Here is a 27901-nt window from a genome sequence, read left to right as displayed (position 1 = left end):
TAGAAAAGTTTGTGGAAGTCTGTAGTCAACGTTTTGAACATGGACAGTGTTCACAGTACATAAGATAATTTGTTAATATGTTGAGTCTTATGATTTCACTTTAAAATATGTCATTAAAAATAATAAATAAATATATCATTAGCTAATTGATTTTGTCTTGGGATCTTTAAGTTAAAACCTTTCAGATAGTTTCTTGCCTTTTTTTTCTTTAAGATTTATTTATTTGGGGGGCACCTGGGTGGTTCGGTTGGCTGAGCATCTGCTTTCAGCTCAGGTCATGATCCCAGGGTCCTGGGATTGAGCCCCACTTTGGGCTCCCTGCTTGGTGGGGGGTCTGCTTCCCCCTGCTCCCTCTACCCCTCCCCACTGCTTGTGTTCTCCCTTGTGCTCTCTCTCAAGTAAGTAAATCTTCTCTAAAAATTTATATATTTTTATTGAGGGGGGAGGGGCAGAGGGAGAATATCAAGCAGACTCCCCGCTGGGAGGGAAGACCAACATGGGGCTCAATCTCATGACCCCAAGATCATGACCTGAGCCAAAATCAAGAGTCAGACACTTAACCTACTGAACCACCCAAGCACCCCAGTTTTGCTTTTTTATACTGGATTGAAATGTTTATGACAACTGAAGATTTACCTTATTTATGAGTTTATTAGTTTTATAAAATGACTTAAGTACTGCAAAAGGGTTTGTCTGTTGGTCACTGAGACACTTTTAAAAAAAATTAAGTGTAGTACATTTTTAAGTAAAACATTTAACTGCCTTGCCTTTAATTAACCAAGTTGAAAAAACACTCTTAAAAAGATTGAGTTTAGAGAATTGTAAATAGAATATAAGTTTTGCAGTTATCTCAATAGAAAGCTACTTTTCTGGATGTTATTTTAATAAATATTAACCAAGGGATCCCTGGGTGGCGCAGTGGTTTGGCGCCTGCCTTTGGCCCAGGGCGCGATCCTGGAGACCCAGGATCGAATCCCACGTTGGGCTCCCGGTGCATGGAGCCTGCTTCTCCCTCTGCCTGTGTCTCTGCCTCTCTCTCTCTCTGTGTGACTATCATAAATAATAAATAAATAAATAAATTTAAATAAAAATAAATAAATAAATAAATATTAATCAAAAACCTAGATATCCACGCATCATGTTATCTCGGGCCCTAGGAGATACCGTAACACTCCAGTTGCCACCTACCATTTCCAAGCACTCAAGCACTGTTGTGTCCCTAGGCTCCTCCCTTACCCCACAGTCCTTTATGTCTTCTAGCTCCTGACCAACCTCTGGCAGTGTCACAGTGTCTAGACCACTCATGGCTCAGATGCACATGACACCAAATGCCCTATCTCCAGCCCCATCTCCTCACACAGCTCCAGATCCCTTGATAACAGATGCCTGCAGGGCAGAGCCACTTGCATATTCCCAAACCCCTTTAAACTCAACCCATCTGAAATTGCTGTCCCATTGCCAACCCCATTGATTGGCTCTCCTTCCCATTTCCCTCAACTGATGATATCACGTAGATTTTCTTTCCATCAAGCTCAAGGACTCTGGGTCAGGCTTCTTTGACTCCTCAGGGCACACTACCAGACAACAGTAGCCACTCAAAAACAAAGGCCAAATAAAATACAAATGACATGATACCTGTCTTAGGATGAGTTGGAAGGGCAAGGCGCCCCATATCCGTAGTTAAAAATCTCTTTGTCAGGCAAGCAGGAATAGCTACCATTTACTGAGCACCTATGTGTCAGGTACTCAAAGTGACTTATATACATCACCTAACTTAAAGGGGTGGCTCAGAGAGGTTAAGCAAGTTGTTCAAGGTGACAGAGCTGGGACTCGGTCAAGTTCTGTGTGACTGCAGAGCCCACCCTCATAACCAGCAGACTCTTTCCTCAGTGTAGATGCCTCCATACTAGGTTAGATGACCCTGGCTGCTTTTTATGCAGTGACATTACTGATGTGCCTGTGAAGGTCAAATGCTACTTAGAAATTCAGAATTAGTTTATAATCTTCCAGCAGATTTTTTTTTTCATGTAAAAGAACTCCCTCCACCTTTTTGGACAGATCAAAATACCAAAGCTTAATGATTTCAGAGATCAATACTGTCACTTATTGAGGATACATCAACAGAGTCAATTCTCCCTGCTTTCCTGCCAGACCTTCTGCTGGTTTAGGAAAAAAAATCCTTCTTGATCTTTCCATATATGCCTGACCAAGAAAGATGCATTTCACTCAAAGTGGACACCAAATGTTGGGTTTAGAGGAAATGCAGCCACAAGAGCACCTTTTAAGAGAAATCATCCTCCTACCATTTCCTCCTTCCCTCTTCTTTGTACAATCCACAGAAACAGGGCTCCTTTTTCCCTCCTGAGCACTTCAACCCTAGCACAAAATTCATAAGAGTGGTAAAACTGGAACTGTTATCTTATCTGCATCCACCCCACCCAGAGCCCCACCCTGCACCCCATGAAAGGAGAAACCCTCCAAATACAGGCTGCCAAGTGCAAGGTAAAGATTGAGACAATGAGGATCCTTTGCTGAAAATACACATTTTTTTAAGACTTTATTTATTTGACAGAGAGTGCATGTGCACTGGGGGTGGGGGGTGCAAGAGGGAGGAGCAGACTTCTGGCTGAGCAGGGAGCAGATGCAGGGCTCCATCCAGGACCCCGAGATCATGACCTGAGCCGAAGGCAGATGACTGAGCCATCCTGGGGCCCCAATAATACACATATTTTTTCAAAAAATGAGCATTCTAGTCTGTAGCTCTCATTCCTGAATCAAGTCTATCCCATCCCAAACTAGCCTGCCCCTTTTGTTAGGATTCTTGAAGTTGGAGGATCTTTTGTCTAGTTCTCTTCAGGAAATGATGTGTAAAAATACGGCACCTTTAGCAAGGTCCACAAAGTAGTTACTTAGAGGATCAGCTTCCTTGAAATCTTCTGTTTGAGTCACATATGCAAACTTGAAAACTGGAAAGAGTCTAGATAAAGATATTGTCATTATGTGTGTAGTTCCACAGAACAGATTTCTAGAGAAGGGACTGTAGCAAGCAGGAACTTTTTTTCTAATAATATTTAACTAGAGCATGAGGAGTTTTAATTTCTAGAACTGCTCATGATTGTGGCCAAAACTCAATTTTAATTATAGCAAAATAATTTTTTCTCCACTATAAAGAATAAAAGAAAGGAACTGTTTTATGTGCATTAGAAAATAATCACAAAACCAAAATAAGGTAATCCTGCTGCATTCAGATGATACAATAATTCAGGAGAAACTGGCCTCATTCTCTCTAAAGCACAGACCTAAAGGTGAACACGTTTAGCACATGTTTTGATGCTATTTATGACCATAACTCTAAGATGATTAAAGTCCTCATTCTCCAAATGGGGTGATAAAGACTCCAGTTTATCCAAACTAGTGTGAGGCTCTTTAATCTCAGGTCTTCCTTTAAATTTCTCTGTGGCCACAGAAGTCACCGCTCTGTTCCTTAATCTCTCAAAAGATAACATGTCGCCTGCTTATATAATCCAAAAGTCATGTCCCTTTAACATCTTACTCTTCATTACTAGATGCTATAAATTCATAAAGTTCACTTCATTATCCCATTTGATCCTCACACGTGTATGTGTGCACATAGTACCCATCATACCAGAATAACACTGTGGTGAAAACCAGAAGCTTATTGACACACCTAGGGTCAAGTCCCAGCCTTAGAGCTGCTTAGCATCCCTGAGCCTCCATCTTTTTGTAAGATTGGACAACATAACTATGCCAAAATGAAGATGGTACAGTGGCCTAGAAGCTGGAATCAAATCAGTGCATGTGCACGCAGAAATTGTGCTTGTCAATCTGTATGACTTCTGTAATCAGAAAACAGTTCTTAAAGATAAAAATTATGAAGTGTAAAAAAAAATTATGAAGTGTCCCACTTTATAATAGCCACTCACGAGAATGGCTATCATAGGAAAGACGGGCAATAACAAGTGTTTGCAAGGATCTGAGAAATTGGAACCTTCATATACTGTTGGTGGGAATGTGAAATGATGCATCCACTTTGGAAAACAGCCTGGCAATTCCTTACAAAGTTAAACATAGGGGTGCTTGGGTGGCTCAGTCAGTTGAGCATCTGACTCTTGGTTTCACCAAGGTCATAATCTCAGGGTCATGAGATCAAGCCCCACATGGGGCTCCATGCTGGGCATGAAGCCTGCTTAAGGTTCTCTCTCTCTCTCTCTCTCTCTCTCTCTCTCTCTCTCCCTCTCTCCCTCTGACCCTCTCCCCAGCTCATGCGCATATACGTTCTTTCTCCTAAAAAAAAAAAAAAATATATATATATATATATATATATATATATATATATATATATATATATGTTTTTACATAAAAAATAAAAAGGGGCTCCTGGATGGCTCAGTCAGTTGTGCCTACCTTCAGCTCAGGTCATGATCCCAGAGTCCTGGGATCAAGCCCCATGGAGTCAGGCACCCTGCACAAAGGGGAGTCTGCTTCTCCCTCTCCCTCTGCCTGCTGTTCCCCTGCTTGTGCACACTCTTCTCTCTCTGTATCAAGTAAATAAATTAAATCATAAGTAAATAAAAATGTTTAAGTAGAAAACATATAGAATTAACTATATTACCCAGAAATTCCATTCCTAAGCATATACCCAAGAAAAATAAAAACATACATCCACACAGAAGCTTGAACATGAATGCTCATAGCAGCATTATTCATAATAGCCAAAAAGTAGAAACACCAAATGTCCATTGACTGTTGAATGGACAAAGAAAATGGGATACAGCCATATAGCAGGCTATAGGAATGAAGAACTGATAAATGCTACAGATGGATGAACCTTGCAAGTATCATGTAAAGTGAAAGAAGCCTGACAGAAAAGGCTACCTATTGTACAATTCTATTTTGTGAAAGATCCAAAATAAACACAGAGACAGAAAGTGGATTGATGATTGCCTAGGGCTCTGGAAAATGGGGTATAAGGAGTTCATGACTAAAGGGAACTGGGGCTGATGAAAGTGTTCTGAAATTGATGGTGGCGTTGGTTGCACAAGTCTGTAAATATGCCAAATAGGATCGAATTGTACACATTAAGTAGGTGAATGGTAAGGTGTGTGAATTATATCAATAAAACTGTTAAAATGAGGTAAAGTAACAGACTTCTAAGTAATTTCAGTATCCTTGGGTGCTTAAAAGTTTTTAGAGTAGAGTCAGTAGACATTTTATTAATTACCCCATCAGAGCTGTATAGGCCAATTGATGGGCTTTGACTTGCCAGTAGCTTTTGAGAATCTTCCTTGCCTACAACAGCAGTCTAACAGTGAGAACCTTCAACTCTGGTCTTTGTACTTTTGTCTTTCATTCGTTTGTTTTTAAAGAATTATTTTGGAGCACCTGGGTCGCTCAGTGGTTGAGCATCTGCCTTTGGCTCAGGATGTGATCCCTGGGTCTTGGGTTCAAGTCCCACATTGGGCTCCCTGCATGGAGCCTGCTTCTCCTCTGGCTATGTCTCTGTAAATATGTCTCTGCCTCTCTCTCTGTCGCTCATGAATAAATAAATAAAATCTTAAAAAAAAAAAAAAGATTTATTTAGAGGGAGTGGGAGAGAATCGCAAGCTCAACATGGGTGGAGCTCAATCCCACAACCCTGAGGTCATGACCTGAGCCGAAACCAAGAGTCAGACACTCAGCTGACTGAGCCATCAGGTGGTTTTGTTTAATAAACACTTTTGTTGTTTATTTCCTGATTGTAAAATTAATGTATGCAATTTGGGGGAAAAAACTCAGAAAGTAATGAGTTAAAAGCATAAATTAAAGAAAACCTTTGAATTCTTTCTTTTTCTAAAGAAAACCTTTAAATTTATTCTTTAAATAAATTCAAATACTTTAAAGCATAAATTAAAGTAACCTTGTGATTCTGAGAGCAATATTCCCTCCTGACTCCTTCCAAGTTGGAAAATCTGATCTAGAGTGTAGGTTTTAGAGATCCAAGTTCTCATGCCATGTACATACATGAACTGCATTTGAAAGAACCTTCTCGAAAAAGATCACTTGAACCTGAAGGTGAATTTCCATTCTAGTGTACGCCACACTGTGCCCAAACGCAGTGACCGTGTGTATTAATTTAAAAACATACCCCTGCTTACTTTGCACAGCCATTAAAGAGCTCCCCTACTCCACCCTTTATACAATATTTTTCTTCCTATTTGATTAACATTTGTACCAGATTGTGATCTTCTTCAGTATTTTCCCAGTTCTGATTTCTTTAAGCCCTAGATGCAGACCTCTAGAACAATGGGCTCTAAGGGAAATGCTGCCCAGATCTCCAGGCCTGGGAGACACTGAGAATCATGCCCTCCCTGGAGCAGCCTGACCTCATACGTCAGGTGAATATAGTAGCCCATTCTTTGTCAGGGGGAAAAAATGGATTATTTGGCTTAAGTCCACCAAACTAAGGTTAGCCTGTAAGGGAACAAATAACTTTCCCTAGCTTTGAATTGTCCTTCCAGCAAAGAGCTAAAATAATTGTAAATATTGTGCAGATAAGGAATCGGCCCTCTTACACTTCTGTTTGTTCACACTAGAGGTACTTGTTTGTAATTTGCCTTGTAAAATTATTATCCCGAGTTGGTCTTTTTAGTACAAGGAAATGAACCGATGGGAAGGTGTGCTACTTTCTGTAGGGAATCCACTTCTACGAAAAAACCTACCTAGAAACGGTTTTCTCTTAACTCTGTCCACACTTTCTACATCTCCCTCCGTCAAGGCTTATCTATTATTTTTATTGCTGGTTACTCTTTCACATGAAAGTGTTTTATTTTCTCATGTGTTGGTAAATTTTTTTCTTAAAGTATGCCCCATAAATGTCTTTTTATCTCCCACAGCACTTTATGTAAGGTCAAACCCTAAATATTTCTTGATGAATTATTTGCCCGGAGGCATGAGTGGTCTTCCCACAGTGTGGGTACTAGTGATCTAAGTATGCAGCCCAGGGCTGCCTGGGTGGCTCAGTCTGTTGGGCATCTGCCTTCTGCTTGGGTCATGATCTTTGGGTCCTGGGATCAAGCCCCACATTGGGCTCCCTGCTCAGCAGGGAGTCTGCTTCTCCTTCTCCCTCTGTGTGCACATTCTCTCTCTCTCTCTCTCTAGTAAATAAAACATTTAAAAAATTATAATTACACACTCCTTCCTGTCTTTCTGAAGGCATGATGAGAATTGCCCTGTCCACAGTAAAGCAGGAAAGAGCAGCTCTTTTGGAGCAAAATCAAAACATTAGGCAGGTTGCTTAAAGGTGAGGTGGCTGTTCATTGTACCGGTCTTTCAAGGTTTCTACGGATTTAAAATGCTTCAGAATCAAACTTTTAAAAACAAAAAGTGACACACCCAGTAAGCCTCCGTGCATTTTCCGGTATTGTGAGACTTCCCTGTTGGCTACACCTGCAAGCAAGTTATGAGAAATTCAGTCGTTAAGGTCTAGTAAACCAAAGGATCTTTTGGCCTGTTTTCCTTTCCGCCAGTAGTTATGACATACTCCTCCCGTTGGACTGTTTATCTCCCTTCAAACGTATTTTAGGCTATGGCATGTGTTCAGTCCCTCTTTGGCACCAGTGTCACTCAGATGGCTAGTTCTGTTCATGGCCCTTCTACATCAGTTGGGAAGAATCAATTCAAGACCTTGCCCATTTTTTATTGAATTCTTCATCTTATTGAATGCAAGAGTTCTGGGTACAAATGCTTGGTTAATTAGATGATATGTGTACGTTCTCAATACAAATCTTTTGTTACTAAAAAAAGAAAAGTTACACACCCATATGTAACTCCAGAATGTTCATATCCTCTCAATATTTGACTTCTCAAATGGGTGGTTTATTTCAAAGGATGCTAAATTTCAGCAAGTCTCTGCATGTTTCTTCTTTTTTTTTTTTTTTTAGGATGTTATTTATTTAGAGAGTGAGAGCATGTGTGTAGGGGATAGGGGAACAGCAGGAAAGAGAGAGAATCACAAGCGGACTATGTTCCCCCATAGAGCCGTTGTGGGGCTCGATCTCACAACCCAGAGACCACGACCTGAGCCAAAATCATATGAGACAGACACTTAACTGACTGAGCCACCCAAGTGCCCCAACTACATGTTTCTAAGGACCCAAAACCTTTGTCTATAACCCTGATCACATTCATAAAAGTTCTTCTCATTGAGTTTCAGATGTGTCCTTCCCAAACCTTAATTAATAAATTAGCTATTTCACAAAAGATATTCTACAAACTCAGAAGCTGTAGCTAGAAGAAGGAGATTCTGGTATCAACCAAATAATCAATAAATGTAAACTTTTAGTAGGAATAAGTGCAATGTGAATCATTAGTATAGGGATTTGACCCAATAAAGGAGGGAAGTGAAAGAAGCTACTCAAGGAAGATAGAGTTAACCAGGAAGAGGGTACAGCAAAGGCTCTTTAGTGGGCAGGAGCAAAATAAAGTGAGTCTAAAAGAAGACCTTTGAAATGAAACCTGGAAAGGGAGATGGTTCAAGATAAGCTTGAAGATAGGAGCAGGAATTTTGTCTTCTTAGGAGCAATGGGGTGCTACTAAAATGTCTTTAAAATAATCAGGGAGCTGACATGATCCAAGCTGTGCTTGGCAAAGGCTGTTCCAGCGGTATTTGTGGAGAACCGGTTGGAGAGTACATTCTGGGGTGGGCAGGCCCATCAGGCAGGTTTGGTGACAGACTAGGCAAGAGACATGGGAAGTGTGGTCTGGGTCTCAGTGGCAGTTCAGTGGAGAGAAGTAAACTAGTCCAAGAAGTATTTCAAAGATACAGTCATCAGGACTTGGTGATGGACTGGAAATAAAATGTGAGGGAAAGACCGGTGTCAAGGAGGACATGCAGATCTTGGGGATCATACTAATGTGTGACTCGGCACACTGAAGACTCTGAGAAGTCCTGCAGCAGAAACCTGGCTAACTAGGCCAGCGTGGCTCAGGTGCATTTGAGCCCACAACCCCCTGCTCCTTTTCTGCTAACACTAAATTTCCTGGGAACATAGTTGGGACAACTCTGAGTTAGCAGCTTACGTGGGCTTTGACTTTGCACAATTCCAGATACTCTTCACATTTTTTGACACCCCTGTATTAGACTGCTCGGGCTGCCGTAACAAAACACCACAGACTGGGTAGCTGAAGCAACAGAGGTTTATTTTCTCACAGTTCTGGAGGCTGGATGTCTGAGATGAAAGTGTTGGCAGCTTTGCTTCTCCTGAGGCCTCTCTCCTTGCTTTGCAGGTGCGCGTGCTCTTGGTGCCACTGCACGCCCTCTTCCTTGGGTCTGCATGTTGTCTGTGTGTCCTCATCTCTTCTAATAAGGACACCAGTCAGATTGGACTAGGGCCCACCCTACATGTCCCCCTTTTCCCTAATTACCTCTTTAAAGGTCTTTTTGAGTGCAGTCACATTCTGGGGGTTATAGCTTTAGCATAGGAATTGGTGGGGAAGTGGAGAAAATTCAGCCCATAACAGCCTCCCACCCCCCAGGGTATAAAGTCCTCTTCTAGAGCCAGGACTCCCGTTGAGCATCCACAGCCTACACCACACCCCAAAGTCTGGCGTTCCTGTGTCATAAAGAGCCATCCTGAAATGTTTCCATCATCAGCACTCTCCCAGTACACGCAGTGACGAGATCTTTATTTCTCAGAATTACTTACTAGTAATCCTATAAAAACAGCAACAACAACAAAAAGGTAAGAAAAATGCAACATTCAGTATTCCTCTTATCAACCCCATACCCAGATACCAGAGACAGAGATGTTAGGGGAGGTTTCTAGATTTTACTTCTAACCAGGTGAGACCAGCGTTTCACCTTGAGGACCCAGAGCACCCAAGCACAGGTGCACAGCCATCTGCTCGGCGGCACTGTGCCTGCAGCCCATAGTGGGGCATCCATGAGGGCAGGCCTCCTCAATGGGGGGTGCAGCGTGGGGGCAAGCAGTTTGTGAGATGCTCTCTGTCTACACAGAAAGCAAGTCATTCAGCATTTCTGTTTCTTCTGGGAGAATGACCGAGCATATGATATGATGATATGATGCCAATAGAGCCTTCTATCTTTTATTTATTTATTTTTAAAATGTATTTATATTCATGAGAGAGAGAGAGAAAGGCAGAGACACAGGCAGAGGGAGAAGCAGGCTCTTCGCAGGAGCCTGATGTGGGACTCGATCCCGGATCCCGAGATCTCAACCTGAGCCAAAGGCAGCTACCCAACCGCTCAGCCACTCAGACGTCCCACACTCTATCTTTTAGAAAATAAAAAACAAGGGGGCACCTGGGTGGCTCAGTTGGTTAAACACCTGTCTCCAGCTCAGGTCATGATCTCAAGGTCCCAGGATCGAGCTCCACATCAAGCTCCTTGCTCAGCGAGGAGTCTGCTTCTCCCTCACCCTCTCCCTCTCCCCTGCTTGTGATCTCTCTCTCTCTCTCTCTCAAATAAATAAATAAAATCTTAAAAAAAAAAATAACCAGAACAGTCTTGTAAAAGCAAGACTGTCACCTATTTCCCATCATGCTAGTAGTCAGGTGGTCAACACGGCCCAGTTGTGTTGAATGAGCAACTCAAAAAATCCAGCCAGGAGGTGAATACTTTTTCATCTTCTATACTATTTTATATTCTGTAATGTCCACCGAAGCCACCTTTGGTTTCCCTGTGTATCTAGTTTCATCCACACTTTTAAAATGTCATCACATCATCCTTATGGGAATTCAGTCCCAAATGAATCACAAACCAATGAAAACCGCCTGCTTATTTGCTGATGATATACAATTTGTGTTAGGGAGTGATCCAAAACTTCTTTTCCCTCTCAGTCCTCTCAAGTTCTCAAAGTCTGCTGCTTTTTGGAACCTGGGTATCACTAAGTGAGTTGTCTTCCGAAAGGCATCCCTTGTACTATCCCAACAAGGCAGGCAGAAAATGCTTGGTTTACCCGTCGGTCAAGGATAGAGCACTTCGCAGGAATAGATTGTTTGGCCTGGCTTTGCAGAAAACCACCACTCTCTCCCTAAAGACAGCATGAAACAACTAGAGGGTCCATGAAACAAAACAAAACTGAGCAGAACAGATCTCCCTGAAGTTGTTCAACAGGGGGTCCCTCTAGTCCAATTCTGGTGGGCTCCCCCTCTACCTTGCCAGGAGTGATGGGCACCATTTCGTGAATCGGGTTGGAATATGGCCTCTAGCAATAGCTCAGAATGAAGCTGATAAAGAGGCTGATGTGTCTGTGTCCAAGGCTGGCTAGCAGATATTCACTTAATTCATGGACTCTTGCTAGGGCTCTCACAGCGGTGCCAGTGCTCCTGAGATCTCATTAGTTCAAATCCGGCCCCACCATGTTAGCTTCTTGGCATTTCCTTGGTCTCTGGTGCAAGTTCAAAGCCCCAGACTCCTGGTTTGAGATGAAGATACTATATCCCCTGCTCTCTCCTCACATGTGTGGCTCTGCAGGTGTCAGGAGTCGTGGGCCTGGGCCTCCTGGTAATTACATTGTTTATTTACCAGTTTCACACAAAACCAAACCAATCCCAGGCACGCCACCCAGCAGCCTGCTAGGGAGATGGATTCCAGAAAGCTTCACTGAAACCACTTCTTTATTGCCCCTCAGAGACACTGAATCACTCTATTGAGCAAGAAACACTTAGACCCAACAAGGAAAAACCCAGCCTTTCAAACACACAACCTTTTGTCAAAGGTTTATTGAGAAAGGAAAGCCACAAAAGAGCTGAGGGTGCCAGATGCAGGCAGCCTTTGTCACACCACTTTGCCAGGCGACAGTATCCTGTGGCATCGGAAATGAGCTTAAGAAAAAAGAGTAAAGGAACAAGGTTTATTTCTCTGTAGAAATTGGATTCAAGTTACTGTTCCTTTTGAGGACTAGCAGTGTGTAGCTTCTTCCTAAAATATATTTTCTTTCTCCCACTTGAGTTCACTTCACCCAAACACACACACACACACACACACACACACACACACACACGCACTCTGTGCCATCGCTTTATAACATATTTGAATAATACATTCTCCTAAAAATACCTGCCGTCACAGATGTTATCTTCCTCTTGGACATCTGCTTGTTCTAGTCCATGGCTGCCTGGAACTTCTGAAGACGTGACTCAGCCCAGAGCTTTTTGTTAAGCAAGAAGGCAGGCCGCTAATTGCTCTACGTGAAGACAACGTGTCAAGTACTTAGCGTAGTGCCTGGGACAGCTCCCGTGACCCAGAAATGGTCTCAGTGGTTGATGCTGGTTGTCCCTGGACGGGGCTGATGCATGTGGCATGTTAGCATCCATTTGTTTAAAATAGGGCAAGAGCCAAATGAAATGCTTTGCTTGTTTTGAAGTGGCTTTCTTTGCCCAAAGTTGAATGAAATCGTTCAAAAGGCAAAAAAAAAAAAAAAAATTACCCACCCACAGTCACATTTTTCGATGTGAATATTTTTCAAGCTATAGAAAAGTTGGAAGAGTTGTCCACGAACCGTAGCATCTCACCATGTAGAATCTGCAATTAACATTTTTGCATCTTTTCTTTGTCACCTGTTCAGCCACCTTGCTCCCCATCGACCCATTTTTCTAACTGCGCTGTCTAAGCTATTTCAGGGTGTTGAGGGCATCGGTTCATTTCAAACATCACAGCAGGTATTTCATTAATCATGAGTTTAGTTTTTATGGGTCTCTCTTTTCTTCTCCCCCTTCCCAAACTGTTCCTCTAGTAGCATTTATATACAGTGAAATACACACGCCTAAGTGTGAAATTTGGTGAGTTTGGGCGGCTGCATGCACCCCTGTACCCCAGGTCCCCATCAGGATATGTGGAAAACGTTCTTATTGCCCCAGGAAAGTCTCCCTATCCCCTGAATCAGTCCCCATCCCCACCCACATTGAGTCAGACACTGATTTTTTTTTTGTCACCAGAGATTAATTTGTTCAAAACTTCAAATAAATGAATCACGCAACCCACGAGCCCTCTTTTGAGTAAGGCTGCTTCTTTTACTCAGCATGTTTCTGAGTTTGATTCATGACGCTGCGTATTCTTTTGTTTATTGCTCAATAGTGTTGCGTTTATAGTATTTCAGCGCATTAAACTGTTGAGAGTCACTGGAATCATTTCCAGTCTGGGGCTATTATGAATGGAGCTGCTACCAACACACTTGGACAAGTCTTCGTGTGGATACATATGTTTTCATTTCTCTTCAGTAAATATCTAGGAGTCAAATTGCTGCGTCATAAGATTGCTCCGTATCCTTCATATATCCAGCCTACTGGGCTCAGGTTTCCCTAGAATAGCAACTCCCAATACATTAAAACCCAGAGTATTCTTGTCCATGTACAATAGCAGAACAAGGAGTAATAATTATTTTTAGACTCTAAGTGTTCTCATTATCCTTTTGCTTGAAGATGGTGTATATCCCAACCATTGCGTCAAGACATGTCGGTATATGGGGCATTGGTGGGAGAAACGGTTCTTTGGGTTGTAGCAACTCACATTTTTAAGTAGCCTCTACTGCGCAAATACTGTTGATGGTGGACTCTCCATCATTTGAATATTATTCACCATGTACGTTAAGCAGAAAAAAGCAAATTGAGAACCTCTTTCTCCTGGTCCCTCAGCATTGCTCGGCTACGTGTTTCTTTTGTCAGATGTCTCTGTCATCTTCTGTTGCATCCATTTTAAACCTTCTCTCCAATCAGATCTCAGACCCAGTCGCCTGCCGTCCCTCACTCTTAGCACTACTTCACATTAGCAGTTCTTTAGCCAGGGTCACTTTTGCCCCCAAAGCGATGACATCTTTGATTGTCATGTGGTCAGGATGGATGCTACCAACACACAGCAGGACAAGGCTCCTGAGTATCCTACAATGCAAAAGACTGTTCCCTGCAAGGAGGAACTATCCATCCTAAAATGTCAGCAGTGCCAAAGTTTAGAAACCCTGCTTTACAGGGAAAATAGGAGACATTAAAAAGTCTATTCTGACCTTTTTTTTTTTTTTAAGATTTCATTTACCCATGAGAGACACCGAGAGAGAGAGAGAGAGAGAGAGAGAGAGAGAGAGAGGCAAAGACACAGGCAGAGGGAGAAGCAGGCCCCACGCAGGAAGCCCGATGCAGGACTCAATTCTGGGGCTCCAGGATCACCCCCTGAGCCAAAGACAGACGCTCAACCGCTGAGCCACCCAGGCATCCCTAGAACAGACTTCTTAACATGTTTTATGCTATGGACTGTTTTATCAGCCTGTTGAAGCCTATAGACCCCTTCTCAGAATAATATTTGTAAATGCATAAAACAAAATACGTAAGATTTTGACAGAAATAGTTGTTGAGTTTAAAAATTTGTGATATAGTAATATGTGCTTCTTTATAAATGCATTAAAGAACAAGATCGAGCAGCAAGTCTAATAACTACAATAGTGATTAGGATGGGGCGCCTGGGTGGCTCAGTCAGTTCAGCATCTGCCTTTGGCTCAGGTCATGATCTCAGGGTTCTGGGATTGAACCCTGCATCGGTTTCCCTGCTCAGTGGGAGTCTGCTTCTCCCCTTGCCCCTCACCCCCCTCATGCTCTCTCGTGCACACACACTCTCTCTCTCCCTCCAATAAGTGAATAAATAAAATCTTTTAAAAAATTAGTAATGAGGATAAACAGTGTTTTGAAACCTATAACAATTCTTAGCATAATATGCAAACATCTGTGATTTCTATTAGAGACAAAGTCACAGGAACTGCTGTTGATGCTGTAGTTTGATGCCTACATTCAGAATTGGAAAAAAAAAAAAAAAGCCAAGTTTTAGTAGTTAGTGAAGAAGAGATGTGACCTTTTCTCATGTAAGTTCACAAATGCCCTGAATTCTATCCATGAACCCCCTTGGGGCTCTGTGTCCCATACCCCAGCTTAAAAACTCCAACATTCAAAGAGATTACCATCACCAGAAAAAAAAAACCTATTTATCTATATCTACACCCATCTTCCCTTCCCTCTTCAAACAAGAATAGATGTCCCCCGCTGCCAGAGTTGACTTGCAGAAAACAGAAATTACATTAGCTCTTTCAAGCAAAATGAGATCTAATACAGGGAACTGAATGCTTACGACAATATCCCTGGAAGGCCTGGACCAGCAAGCTCAGTAACACCAGAAACACCGCCACAGGGCTCACTCTTCCAGGAAACTGCTTCTTTTTACACAATCAGAAAGGGGGGGGATTGGAAATGAACGGTGCACACTGGCCCCAGGAACCCCGCCTTAGCTGCTGTTGGCCGGTGAGTTGCCACAGGTGGTGGCCACAGAGTCACACCACGCCTGGTGGATCCACCTCGGCCAGGAAACAATGCCCGGCATTCTGGCTCTTGGTAGCAAGAGTGCACCTGCCCGCTGGAAGGGCACCAAGGGAAAACGCAGTGTGTCCCCTGAGGACTCGCCTGCAGAAAAAGCAGAAGTAGCGGATGTGCAACCTCTGCTTCACTTCCTTCCACTTTCTCATCTTGTGGAGGTTTGTCTAAATCTAAGTCTGCATGGGAACCTTCCTGCCAGAGAGCCTGGGGGACCTTCCCTCTTTCTGTCCAGGCCCTGCAGAACTGGCAGGCACAGAAGATGAAGACACTGAGCCCCTGAACATCCACCTTGTTCTTCCCCCGTCTCCCACCTAAGGCCCATTAATTCTTGGCTCTTCCCTCCTGCCTGCCTGCTGATGGACCTCAATTAATTATGCCCTTTCCTCTGGTCTTCAGCTCCTTTCTTCCAACTGTCTCCCACCAATGCATCCAAATAACTTGAAAGATTTCCCAACCTACGAGGTCCTCCCCTCAATCCTACTTCCTTCTCCCTGTCTCTCACTTTCCATTCACGGCCTGCTTCCTTCTAAGGGTTGTTGTGCTCAGGGTTTCTTCTTCCTCCCCTTCTACTACTGGTTACCCGACAACCACCTAGCTTCCAGATTCACTCCTGCACAAAAAACAGCCTTTTCCAGGTTACCAGTTACATCCTTGGTGCTAAAGCTAACAGACGTTTACAGGCACACCTTGCTTTACTTATTTGCATTTTGCAGATACTGTGTTTTTTTTATCAACCAAAGGTTTCTAACAACTCTGTGTCGAGCAAGTCTACAGGCACCATTTTTTTTTTCCAACAGCATTTCTCACTTTGTGTCTCTGTGTTGTATTTTGGCAATTCCCACAATATTTCAAACTTTTTGATTATTATTGTGTTTGTTAATGGTGAGCTGTGATTGACCAGTGATTATGATTTGCTGAAAGCTTGGGTAATGGTTAGCTTTTTTATTTGTATTTTTTATTTTTTTTTGAAAGAGAGAGAGTGTACTCATGTGTAAGTGTGAGCATGGGGGGAGGGACAGAAGGAGAGGGAGAGAAAGAATCTCAGGCAGGCTCCGAACCCAGCATGGAACCTGATGTGGGGTTCAATCCCACAACTGCAAGATCATGACCTGAGCTGGGGCACCTGGTGGTTCAGTGGTTGAGTGTCTGCCTTTGGCTCAGGTCATTATCCTGGGGCCCTGGGGTCCTGGGATAGAGTCCTACATCAGGCTCCCCATAGGAAGCCGGCTTCTCCCTCTGCCTATGTCTCTGCCTCTGTGTGTGTGTGTCTCTCTCATGAATGAATAAATAAAATCTTTAAAAAATAAAAATCATGACCTGAGCCAAAATCAGGAGTCAAATGCTAAACCGACTAAGCCCCAATGGTGAGCTTTTTTTAGTGATATTCTTTAGTTAAGGTAGGTATTGTTTTTTAGACATAATGCTATTGCACACTTAATAGTCTACACTAAAGGGTAAACATTACTTTTATAGGTACTGGGAAACTAAAAATTCATTTGACTTGCTGTATTGCAATATTCACTCTATTGTTCTAGAACCAAACCTGCAATATCTCTGAGATATACCGGTACAGTTCTTTCCTTACTTGGCCCTTGAATGTCATTTAACAACACTGGCAAATCCTTACTTCCTAAAACACCTTACCTGCTTCCATTGCTGCGCATACTTTAATTATTTTCAAAAAAATCTCACATATTTATTACTGAACCAACATACTAAATACAGAGGTATAGAAACAAAGAGAAAAAATCATTTTCTCCATAATGCTTATCCAACCGCCCAGATAGTGGTGATGTTTTCAGCTTGATATGGAAAGATACATGGTGGTGAGCTTGATACAGCATACTTATGCAGTTCTTATAAACCTGGTTGGGTTCTTCTCCAGTGTCTCCTCTTGGAGTCATACTAGATTTTCTTACCAGGTTCCTGAATCCATTGCAGAATGGGACAATCCTGTTTTTGTTCCTTGGCCAGAAATCATTAGATCCTGAAAGTCTTGTGAGAAGACATGGCAAGGAATGGAGTCAACCCTCTTTTTCTTTTCCTGCTCTTCTGACTGCAATTTGTATATCTCCTTTGTGATTCTTTTAGTTTTTTGCTTAGTTTTTAGGTTTATTATTGTTGTTTTAACATTAATTGGTATTCCTCAGGAATCAGTTTTTCCTTTAACTCTATATACTACTGCCTCTATTTTCTTAATTAGCCTCATGGCCCTACTTACTAGCTATGTTGTTGATAACTATGAAATGTTTATATCAAGCCCACAGCTCTTTCCTCAGCTTTTGGCCAATGTATGCAACTGCCAACTGAACACCTACCTTTAAATGTTTATCAGTCACTTTAGATATGGAACATACCAAAGTGAAATCTTCTACTCACCTCAAACCTGTACCTCTTTATTCCTATTACCCAGAGATAGAGTGACAATAATCCTTGTTGACCTAAGATGCTTCCAATTGACACTTGTTCTTTCATAATTAATATAATTGCTGCCTTTATCCTCAAAAGTGACCAATTAGTGCTACACATGAAGGCTTGCAGTGAAACTTCATTTGGGCACTGATGTATATAAATAACTCTTTGCAAAGAGGAGGATAAAAGAATATTTTCTCTCAGGAAGATTTTTTTAAATTTTATTTATTTGAGAGTGAGAGTGTGAGCAGGTGAGAGAACACAAGGTGGGGGAGGGGGGCAGTGGGGCATGGGGAAAGACAGGCAAAAGCAGACTCCCCCCTGAGCTGGGAGCCTGATGCAGGGTTCCATCCCGTGGCTCCAGGATCATGACCTGAACCAAAGGCAGGCGCTTGACCAACTGAGCTACCCAGGTACCCTCAGGAGGATTTTTAAAACACATCTTTTACATGCTGGAGGGAAAAAAAAAGCAAAAATGAAAAGCAGTCTGAAGTCTGAAAATAAAGAAAACAACAAGAAGGCATTAAGAAAATGGTGGAATAAGATAACAAAAGAGAGATTCAGCATATAGCATAAATGTAAATGTCTTAAACTTCTCTATTAAAAGGCAGAGACTTTTAGGTTGAGTCAGAAAGGAGTAGTGTCAATTGCTATCCACCCAGAATGTGATAAAGAAAATAAATAACAAAAAGAAAGTCAAAAGTAAGGCAAACAAATGCAACGAAAAGAGATTAGGGACTGCATGTTAATATCAGAAGAAATAAATGCATTCAAGGAGAAAGAAAACATAAAATAAGTATTCTTTCAATTTTTGATCAAGAGTATAATATCTAGCAAAAAATAAAATCATGATTTTGTATATGTCAAATAATTCTTTCAAATACTAGCAAAAAGAAAGTAATAAAGAAGAAATTGAAAAAAGACATGTGGAGGGAGAACTTAACACAACTCTCCCAGTATTCTAAGATATTCCTTGAATCCATGTGATAGCTATTTTAAAAATCATGCTTATTAATTCTTTCCAAAATGTGCTTTAAGGGCAGCCCAGGTGGCTCAGCAGTTTAGCACTGCCTTCAGCCCAGGGCCTGATCCTGGAGACCCAGGATCGAGTCCCACATCGGGCTCCCTGCATGGAGCCTGCTTCTCCCTCTGCCTGTGTCTCTGCCTCTTGCTGTGTGTCTCTTATGAATAAATAAATACAATCATTAAAAAAAATAAAAATATGCTTTAAGAGAATATTCTCACCCAGCATCAGATGATACATACTATCTTTATATAGAGACTGCCAATAAGGCTATTTCTTGGTTTAAAAAAAAAAATGTGAATCAATTTGCACAAAAATTTTAAGTTCATCCTATTTACCAGGTGACTTTTGTTTCATTTGTGTACATTCTCCTTGATTATTTACATATGTGTTTATATTCACATTTATTAATTGTTAAAATGAAATTGAAATTGTAATTTATATACATACCTGCTTTTTTTAAACCTAGTACTACTTTTCCTTTTTCCAGTTTATAAATATATTAATATTTATTTAAAAATACTTTTGATGTGATGAGCATGAGTGTTATATTTTGGTAAATTGAATTTAAATAAAACAAACAAAAAATAAATAAAGAAGCTTCTGTTTTTGAGCACCAGAGTTCTTGAAAATGTCCTATAGTATTAAAAATAAAAACTAAGGGGAACACTCTTTTTCAAAGGCCTTTGTTCACCTCTCTGATTCTCTGATTATATTTTTATTAGACTCTAATAATTGGAATTTTGAAGCAGAAGTTATAAGTATTTTAATGGCTCTTTAACAGTGGCTATTATTTAAAAAAAGAAAGAAAAAAGAAAAAAAGAAAGAAAAAAAGAAAAAAGAAAAGAAAAGAAAAGAAAAAAAAGAAAAGAAAAGAAAAAAACGTCAGGGGCACTTGGTGGTTCAGTCGGTTAAGTGTCTGCCTTCAGCTCAGGTTGTGATCCCAGGGCCTTGGGATCCATGTCAGGCTCCCTACTCATTGGAGAGTCTGCTTCTTCCTCTCCTTCTGCCTTTCCCCACTGCTTATACTCACTTGCACTCTCTCTCTCTGTCTCAAAAATAAATAAATAAAATCTTTTTTAAAAAGTCAATTTATTAGACAAAGTGTTGTTATCCATTTATTTATATATGTAATTGACTAATTTTTCATAATCATTGGCTGTTTTTCTAGCCTTTTATTAATTGATCATGTCTTTGTTATTTTTTTCTTGGTGTCCTTAATAAATATCTGATTAAATATCCTTTTAAAGTTAAGAATAGTAACCCTTTATTGTCCGTGTCAAAATATTGTTTCATTTGGTCTTACATTTTTGTTAATGTTGTCTCTTAAGGTGAATAATGTTTACTTCCTATGTAATCCATTAATCTTTCACTTCATGTTTTTTCCAGACCTTTAGTAACTGAAAATATCCTCTTTATTCCTAAATTAAGTAAATTTTAACTTGTATTTTCCTCTGATAATTTTTTGTTCCCATATAGTATCATTCAGGATCTAATTTTTTCCTAATAACCTATTGTCCCAGCACCATTTATGAAACAATAATAAAAATTCACAGGATTTTACATGTAGGAAAACCAAAAGATTCCACCCAACAAACAAAAAACACCATTAGAAGTGATAAATGAATTCAATGAAGTTGTAGGATACAAAAATCAATGTATAAAAGTGTATTTCTGGGATCCCTGGGTGGCGCAGACGGTTTAGCGCCTGCCTTTGGCCCAGGGCGCGATCCTGGAGACCCGGGATCGAATCCCACGTCGGGCTCCCAGTGCATGGAGCCTGCTTCTCCCTCTGCCTGTGTCTCTGCCTCTCTCTCTCTCTCTCTCTCTCTCTCTCTCTCTCTGTGACTATCATAAATAAATTTAAAAAAAAATTAAAAAAAAAAACTTAAAAAAAAAAATAAAAGTGTATTTCTATATGCTAACAACAAACTATCTAAAAGGGAAGTTAAGAAAACAATCCCATTTCCAGTAGCATAAAAATAATAAAATACTGATGGATAAACTTAACCAAGGAGGTGAAAGACTTGTACACTGAAAACTACAAAATACTGATGAAAGAAATTAAAGAAGACACAAATAAATGGAAAGATATCTTATGTTCATGGATCAGAATAATTACTATTGTTGAAATGTTCATACTTCCCAAAGTAATCTACAGATTCAATGCAGTCCCTGTCAAAATCCCAGTAGCATTTTTTACAAAAAAAAAAAAGAAAAGAAAAACAATTCTAAAATTTATATGGAACCACAAAAGTCCCAGAATAGCCAGAGCAATCTTAAAAAAGGAAAACAAATCTAGAGGCATCACACTTCCTATCAAAATATATCAACAGAACTACAATAATTAAGCCACTGTGGTACTGGCATAAAAACAAATATATATTATACACGAACACACACACACACTAATAGAACAGAATAGCCTATGAATAAATCATGCATATAGAATGTCTTAGTCCGTTAGGGCTACTATAACAATACCATAGACTACGTGGTTTATAAACAACAGAAATTTCTTTCTTGTGCTTCTGGAGGCTGGAGAGTCCAAGATCAAGCCATCAGCAGATTCATTGTCTGGTGAAGGCATACTTCCTGGTTCATAATTCTTTTCCGGATATAACCTCACATGGTTTAAGGGGCAAGGGAGGTTTCTGGAATCTATTTTATAAAGGTACTAATTCCATTCATTAGGGCTCTGCATTCATGATGCAATGATCTCCCAAAGGCCCCAGCTCCAGATACCATTGTCACATTGGGGATTAGGTTTCAACATGTGAACTTTGGGGGAACACAAACATCCAGTCTGTAGCATATGGTCAACTTTGACAAGGCTGCTAAGAATACACAGTGGTGATAGGATAATCTCTTCAGCCAATAGTGTTGGGAAGACTGGATATTCACATGGAAAAGAATGAAATTGGACCTTCATCTTACACCATACATAAAAGACAACTCAAAATGAAATACAGATATAAACATAATACCCAAAACTGTAAAAATCCAAGAAGAAAACACTGGTCTTAGCAATGATTTCTTGAATATGACACCAAAAGCACAAGCAACAGAAGCAAAAATAGACAAATGGGACTACATCAAATAAAAAAGATTCTCCCCACTAAAGGAAACAATCAACTGAGTGGAAAGTCAACCTGCAGAATAGAAAACAATATTTGCAAACCATATACCTGATTAGGAGTTAATATCCAAAATATGTAAGGAATTCCTACAACTTAATAGCAACCCCCCCCACACACACACACACACACAAACCCCCACAAAATAACAATTAAAATGGCAAAGGACTTGAATGGACATTTCTTCAGAAAAGACATACAAATGGCCAACAGATATATGGAAAGATGTTTAACATCACTAATCATCAGGGAAATGCAAATCAAAGCCACAATAAGATGTCCTTTCACACTTATTAGATTGGCTGTTCTGAAAAAAAGCAAAATATAACTAGTGTTGGTGAGAATGTAGAAAAATTGGAATCTTGTACACTTGGCAGAAATGTAAAACGGTGTAACCACTATAGAAAACAGTATGGAGGTTCCTCAAAAACTTAAAAATAGAACTACTATATGTATATATCCAAAAGAAGTGAAATTGGAATCTCAAAGAGGTATCTGTACCCCCCATGTTCTTTCTAGCAGTATTCACAATAACCAAGATGTGGAAATAACTTAAATGTTCATTGATAAATGACTGGAAAAAGAAAACATAGATGTTCCTTCTGCCTTAGATGTTCCTTCTGCCTTAGAAGGAAATCCTGCCATATTAAGAAAGAACCTGTAGAACATTATGCTAAGTGAAATAAGCCTGTCACAGTAGGACAAATATGGCATGAGTGCATTTACATGAGATATCTGAAATAGTCAAATTCATAGAAACATAAAGTAGAATGGTGGTGCAAAGGGCTGGGGTAAGGAGAACTCGAGCTGTTGTTCAATTGGTATAAAGTATAAGTTTTAGAGACCTGCTATAATTAACAATACTGTGCTATTCTCTTATAAATTTGCTGAGAGGGCAGATCTCATATTAAGTGTTCTTACCATAGTAAGTAAATAAATAAATAAAATCCAGGGATCTGAAATTCTTTATTTTTTACACACTAAATTCTCATACACCTTAAGATCTTATTTGGGAGGAGGGGAGAAATGTTTGTTTCATATTATTTTTATGTCTGACTTTTGACATAGATCTTTGGGAGCTTTCAGGCAAAAATAGCTCACCATTTAAGAGTACCACTTCAGTAGGATGAAAATCTTCTTTATTAATTTTCTTAGTGTATATTATACACACGGTGATATGATACAGTAATGTTCCATTTAATATAGTGGTTTAACCTATATGAGTTCTAGTATAAACAAAATGAATGAGAAAAATAAGGCTACATCCTTGGATGAAAGAATTGTGGGTAACTGTAAGGTATGGTTATGTAATTTTTCATTATGAAGAGCACACCAATGTATTTTTCCATGTTTGATTCAACAAACATTTATTGGGGATCTTTTTTGTGTGTGAAATATCACTGAAGATCGGGTATAACAAAAAAGAATGAAAGGGTGTCCCTAAAGCAATCATTGGACTCCTTGACCGGGCAGTAGCACAGAGTTTGTCCATGAATCCAGAGCGCCGAATACATCTGGCAACCAAAGGATAGCTTTAGTGTCAGATCCAAAATGTTAGTGCAAATGAGTAAACTGAAATTTTACCAAACACAATTTTTATAGTCAATGAACAATATGTTTTGACTTTTTGACATTGACTTTACCAAATTTGTCATGGGACATTCTCTCCCTAGGTCTTCTTTTATTCTAGAGACCAGGTTCTTACCTTAAAGAAGGAAATGATGCTATGAATCCAAGGCCTTTGTGAATCCATTATGTTCTTTGCATCTATTTTGAGAGAAGGTATATCGAGGCACTGTTTAAATGCTCTACAGCGGGATGCCTGGGTGGCTCAGTGGTTGAGTGTCTGCCTTTGACTCAGGGTGTGATCCCAGGGTTCCGGGATTGAGTGGGGGCTCCCTGTGAGGAACCTGCTTCTCCCTATGTCTCTGCCAATGTCTCTGCCTCTCATGAATAAATAACTAAAATATTAAAAAAAATAAATAGGTGTTAACACATAAAATTATCCTAACAACCAAATGGAATGGTATTCACAGTTTATGGATGAAGAACCCAAGGCATAAAGAGCTTAAGCAATTAATCTTCCAAATCTAGGAAGTAATAGAAGGTTTGAATTGGGCAGTCTTCATATTTCTCTTTAATTCATAGCTCTCTACCCATCCTCCTGATGCTAATATTGGTATTGTTTATAGTCCTAGCCATGGTCTTCCTTGGCATGTGCTAGAGAGGATGTGAGTGACTTGGCTATGCTACCAAATTAACCTTGATGTTAGCACAAATCTTTACCCAAATTTGTAGGCCTTTCCTCCCTTTTCCCCCCACCAAGTTCCCAAGCTGAGTTTAACCCACAAAGATGGATAAATATTAACTTCTAGGTCAGCACTGCCATGCGTCACAGGCCAGAGTCTAAAGAGCAGGGAACTTTAGTCTCTACCTGTGTCTCTTCTCACATGGGCAGAAGAAGACAGAAATGCAGCCTCAGGTGTTTCTCTACAAATGTGTAGATGGTTGTGCCCTTTATTCTCCATTTGGTACAGTCAGATCATGCCTTTGTAGATACATAGATAATGCATAATGATTTTTAATAATCAAAATAATCAGAGGAATTCCACTCTTGGTCATCAGATCTCTGTGTTTGTGTTCACAAGTATAGGAAAATGTTCAGAGAAATTTTTTTAAATGCACATGCAGAGGTCAAGAGATCTTACAAATTATTTAGTGCAAGCCTTTCAACATATAAAAAAGAAAAATGAACACCCAAAGTATTATTTACCAAAATAACATAGATATTATTTTGAGAAAGCAGTCACATGTTAGCTCTCTATTATTGCACTTTGAATTATTTTCTAATTTTTTTTTTGCCAAAGCTATATAGTAGGGTACAGTTAAAGGACCTGCTAGATTTTTTAAAAGATTTTATTTATTTATTCATTCATGAGGGACACACAGAGAGAGGCAGAGACATAGGCAGAGGGAGAAGCAGTCTCCATGCAGGGAGCCTGATGTGGGTCTTGATCCCACGACTCTGGGATCATACCCTGAGCCAAAAGCAGACACTCAGTTGCTGAGCCACCCAGGCATCCCAGGACCTGCTGCTTTTGCAAAGTTTCTCAAGAAAAAGAACAGGTACCAGTTCTCCTGTTCTTCAGTTCCTCTTACCCAAAGAAACCTCTTTCAACTCTTTGCCTGGTGTTATCTCCACATACTTTAATGGCAAGCAAGAATTACCACCTCCTGATTTCTTTAGTTTGGGGCGTTGTACATTGACTTTCCTCTATGGAAGATGAAGACTTAGTTCTTTATTCTTCTTATCCACACCATGCACAATCAATTTCTATCCTCACAATATAATTATATCTTGGTTTTGATTAGAAAAATATTCATTGTTTTGTGGCACCTGGATGGCTCAGTCAGTTGAGCGTCCGACTCTTGACTTCAACTGAGATCTTGATCTCAGGGTCATCAGTTCAAGCCCTGCATTGGGCTCTGGGATCCATGCTGGGCAGAAAGGAAGGTGGGGGGAGGGAAAGAGAGAGAGAGAGAAAGAAAGAAAAGAAAAAATATCCAAGGTTTATATTGACTATGCAGTTGACCTTTGAACAACATGAGTTTGAACTATGCATGTCTACTTGTATGCAGGTTTCTCTGATTAATACAGAACACTACTGTAAAGGTATTTTCTCTTCCCATCAGTTTCCTTAATATACATTTTTCTAGCCTACTTTATTGTAAGAATATAGTATACATGTAACATATATAATGTGTTAATAAACTGTTTAAGTTATCAGTAAGGCTTCAAGTCAACAGTAGGCTATTAGTAGTTAGGTTTTGAGAGTCAAAAGTTATACATGGATTTTCAACCACACAGAGGGACCAATGCCCCTAATCACGGTATTGTTCAAGGCTCAACTGTATATATGCTATTCAGAAATGGGGTCTATGCTAAACTGTATTTTTTTTCTTGCACAACTTATCCATAGAGTTAATAATTTTCCTTTCACTTATTTATTTTTGTATGTTTGTTACTCTTGAGTTTTTTATGTACTTAACCATTCATCCAATACTAAAATATTTACTAATTGTCTAAATATTCATGTTCCATGATTCTATCAGTTTATATCAGATGTCATGCTAATTCAGCTGAGTTGTTTATTTATGTGCTTATGCTTTTAATTTCTAAGAGGTTTTTTGTTTTGTTTTGAGTGTCCTTTTTTACAGCATCATTTTCTTGCTTCATGATACAGTATATTCTCTTATATCCATGAGGGTTTTTCCCCCCCAAGATTTATTTATTCATTTGAGAGTAGAGCTAGGGAAGGGGTAAAGAGGTCGAGAGAAAATTCTCAAGCAGACTCCCTGCTGAGCTTGAAGCCTGACACAGGGCTCAGTCCCAGGACCCTGAGATCAACATCTGAGCTGAAATCAAGAGTCAGACACTCAACCGACTGAGCCATCCAAGTGCCCCTCCATAAGGTTTTTAATAATAATTGATAATGATATTTTCTTTTTCCTTCATAGTTCCCGATCCCTCTAGAATGTTTCTGGTTTTCCCCAAGTATTTGATAATCTTTGGTGCTCTGCTCATATGTAAGAGCAGGAAACCTAAAACTGAAGTTCTGAACATGAAGGGGACAGAGCTAGGGAGGGAGCACTCATTGATGGTGACTTGTAATAATCTCACTGAGCCAGTTGTTGGGGAACTTGTAGTGTCAGTATCTTTAAAGATTCCTTCATGGATTAATCACATCCTCTATGAAAACTCCAAGCTCTTGCCTGGAGGGTAAGAATCTGTCTGCCAATGTTTGTTCGGGAGATGAAGGTGAAAAGTAGACTAGAGGAATCCTGTCTTTATGTAGTATCCCACCTTGAAAATTGCCCGGTACATCCCCCAATTCAGAGACCTTCTGTATCCCCAGTACAGGATAAACTTCCAGGCTTCTGCTGAGATGAAGTAGGGGTTGTCACCAGGTGACAGTTGGGGAAGGAAGGGAATGTCAACTGCTTCTTAAACATAGTTCAACCACCACTACCATTCTGACCTCAACTTACCCCACTCCCTGAGGCACCTGTCATCACCAATCGCTGAGCTTTCTGATGACCCTACAGTATAAATTGGTGGTGCACATCTAGCCCACCTCCAGTTTCTGGTCCAGCTTTCTCAGGTCCACTTAGTGAGTGGTTACTATCCACCTGTTTGCTAGCTTTCAGAATGCTGTTATTACCACCTTTCCTGGCTGTATTATTAAAAAGATATATATGGGGACACCTGGGTGGCTTAGCAGTTGAGCGTCTGCCTTTGGCTCAGGTGGTGATCCTGGGGTCCTGGGTTCAAGTTCCGAATCGGGCTCCCTCAGGGAGCCTGCTTCTCCCTCTGCCTGTGTCTCTGCCTCTCTTTCTGTGTTTCTCGTGAATAAATTAAGTCTCTAAAAATATATATATATGTATTTATATGTATATATACATATATAGAATTATTTTAGTTTTAATAAGATTCAAGAGTAAGCCAAAACGGATGAGTATGTTTAACCCACTGTCTGTGCCTGATGCTCTACCAATACATATTTAAATATGGTAGGGGCGCATGGGTCACTCAGTGACTTGAGCATCTGACTCTTGATTTCAGCTCAGCACATGATCCTGGGGTCATGAGATTGAGCTCCACGTCATGTGTGAGGCTCCACACTCAGTGGGGAGTCTGCTCAGGATTCTTTCTCTATCTCTTTCTCTTTCTCTCAAATAAATAAATAAATCTTTAAAAGAAAAGAAAGTAAAGAGAGAAAGGAAAAAGAAAAGAAAAGAAAAGAAGAAAAGAAAAGAAAAGAAAAGAAAAGAAAAGAAAAGAAAAGAAAGAAAAAAAAGAAAAGAAAGGAAAGGAAAGGAAAGGAAAGGAAAGGAAAGGAAAGGAAAAAAAAAAGAGAGAAGGAAGGAAGGAACTTACCAACATAGTAACCAGAGATCC

The 27901-nt window shown here is 40.2% G+C and overlaps 1 protein-coding gene across 10 annotated transcripts in view; it reads left to right on the top strand.

The window, feature by feature from the left end:
* C3H4orf19 (chromosome 3 C4orf19 homolog) overlaps positions 1-27901 on the top strand; it is an 86639-nt gene that overhangs the window by 16262 nt on the left and 42476 nt on the right. The window lies entirely within an intron of this gene.

Source organism: Canis lupus, chromosome 3 (assembly GCF_003254725.2).
Source record: "Canis lupus dingo isolate Sandy chromosome 3, ASM325472v2, whole genome shotgun sequence".
Lineage (NCBI taxonomy): Eukaryota > Metazoa > Chordata > Mammalia > Carnivora > Canidae > Canis > Canis lupus.
The sequence above is the reverse complement of the archived record's forward strand: the minus strand, read 5'-3'. Positions and strand labels throughout refer to the sequence as shown.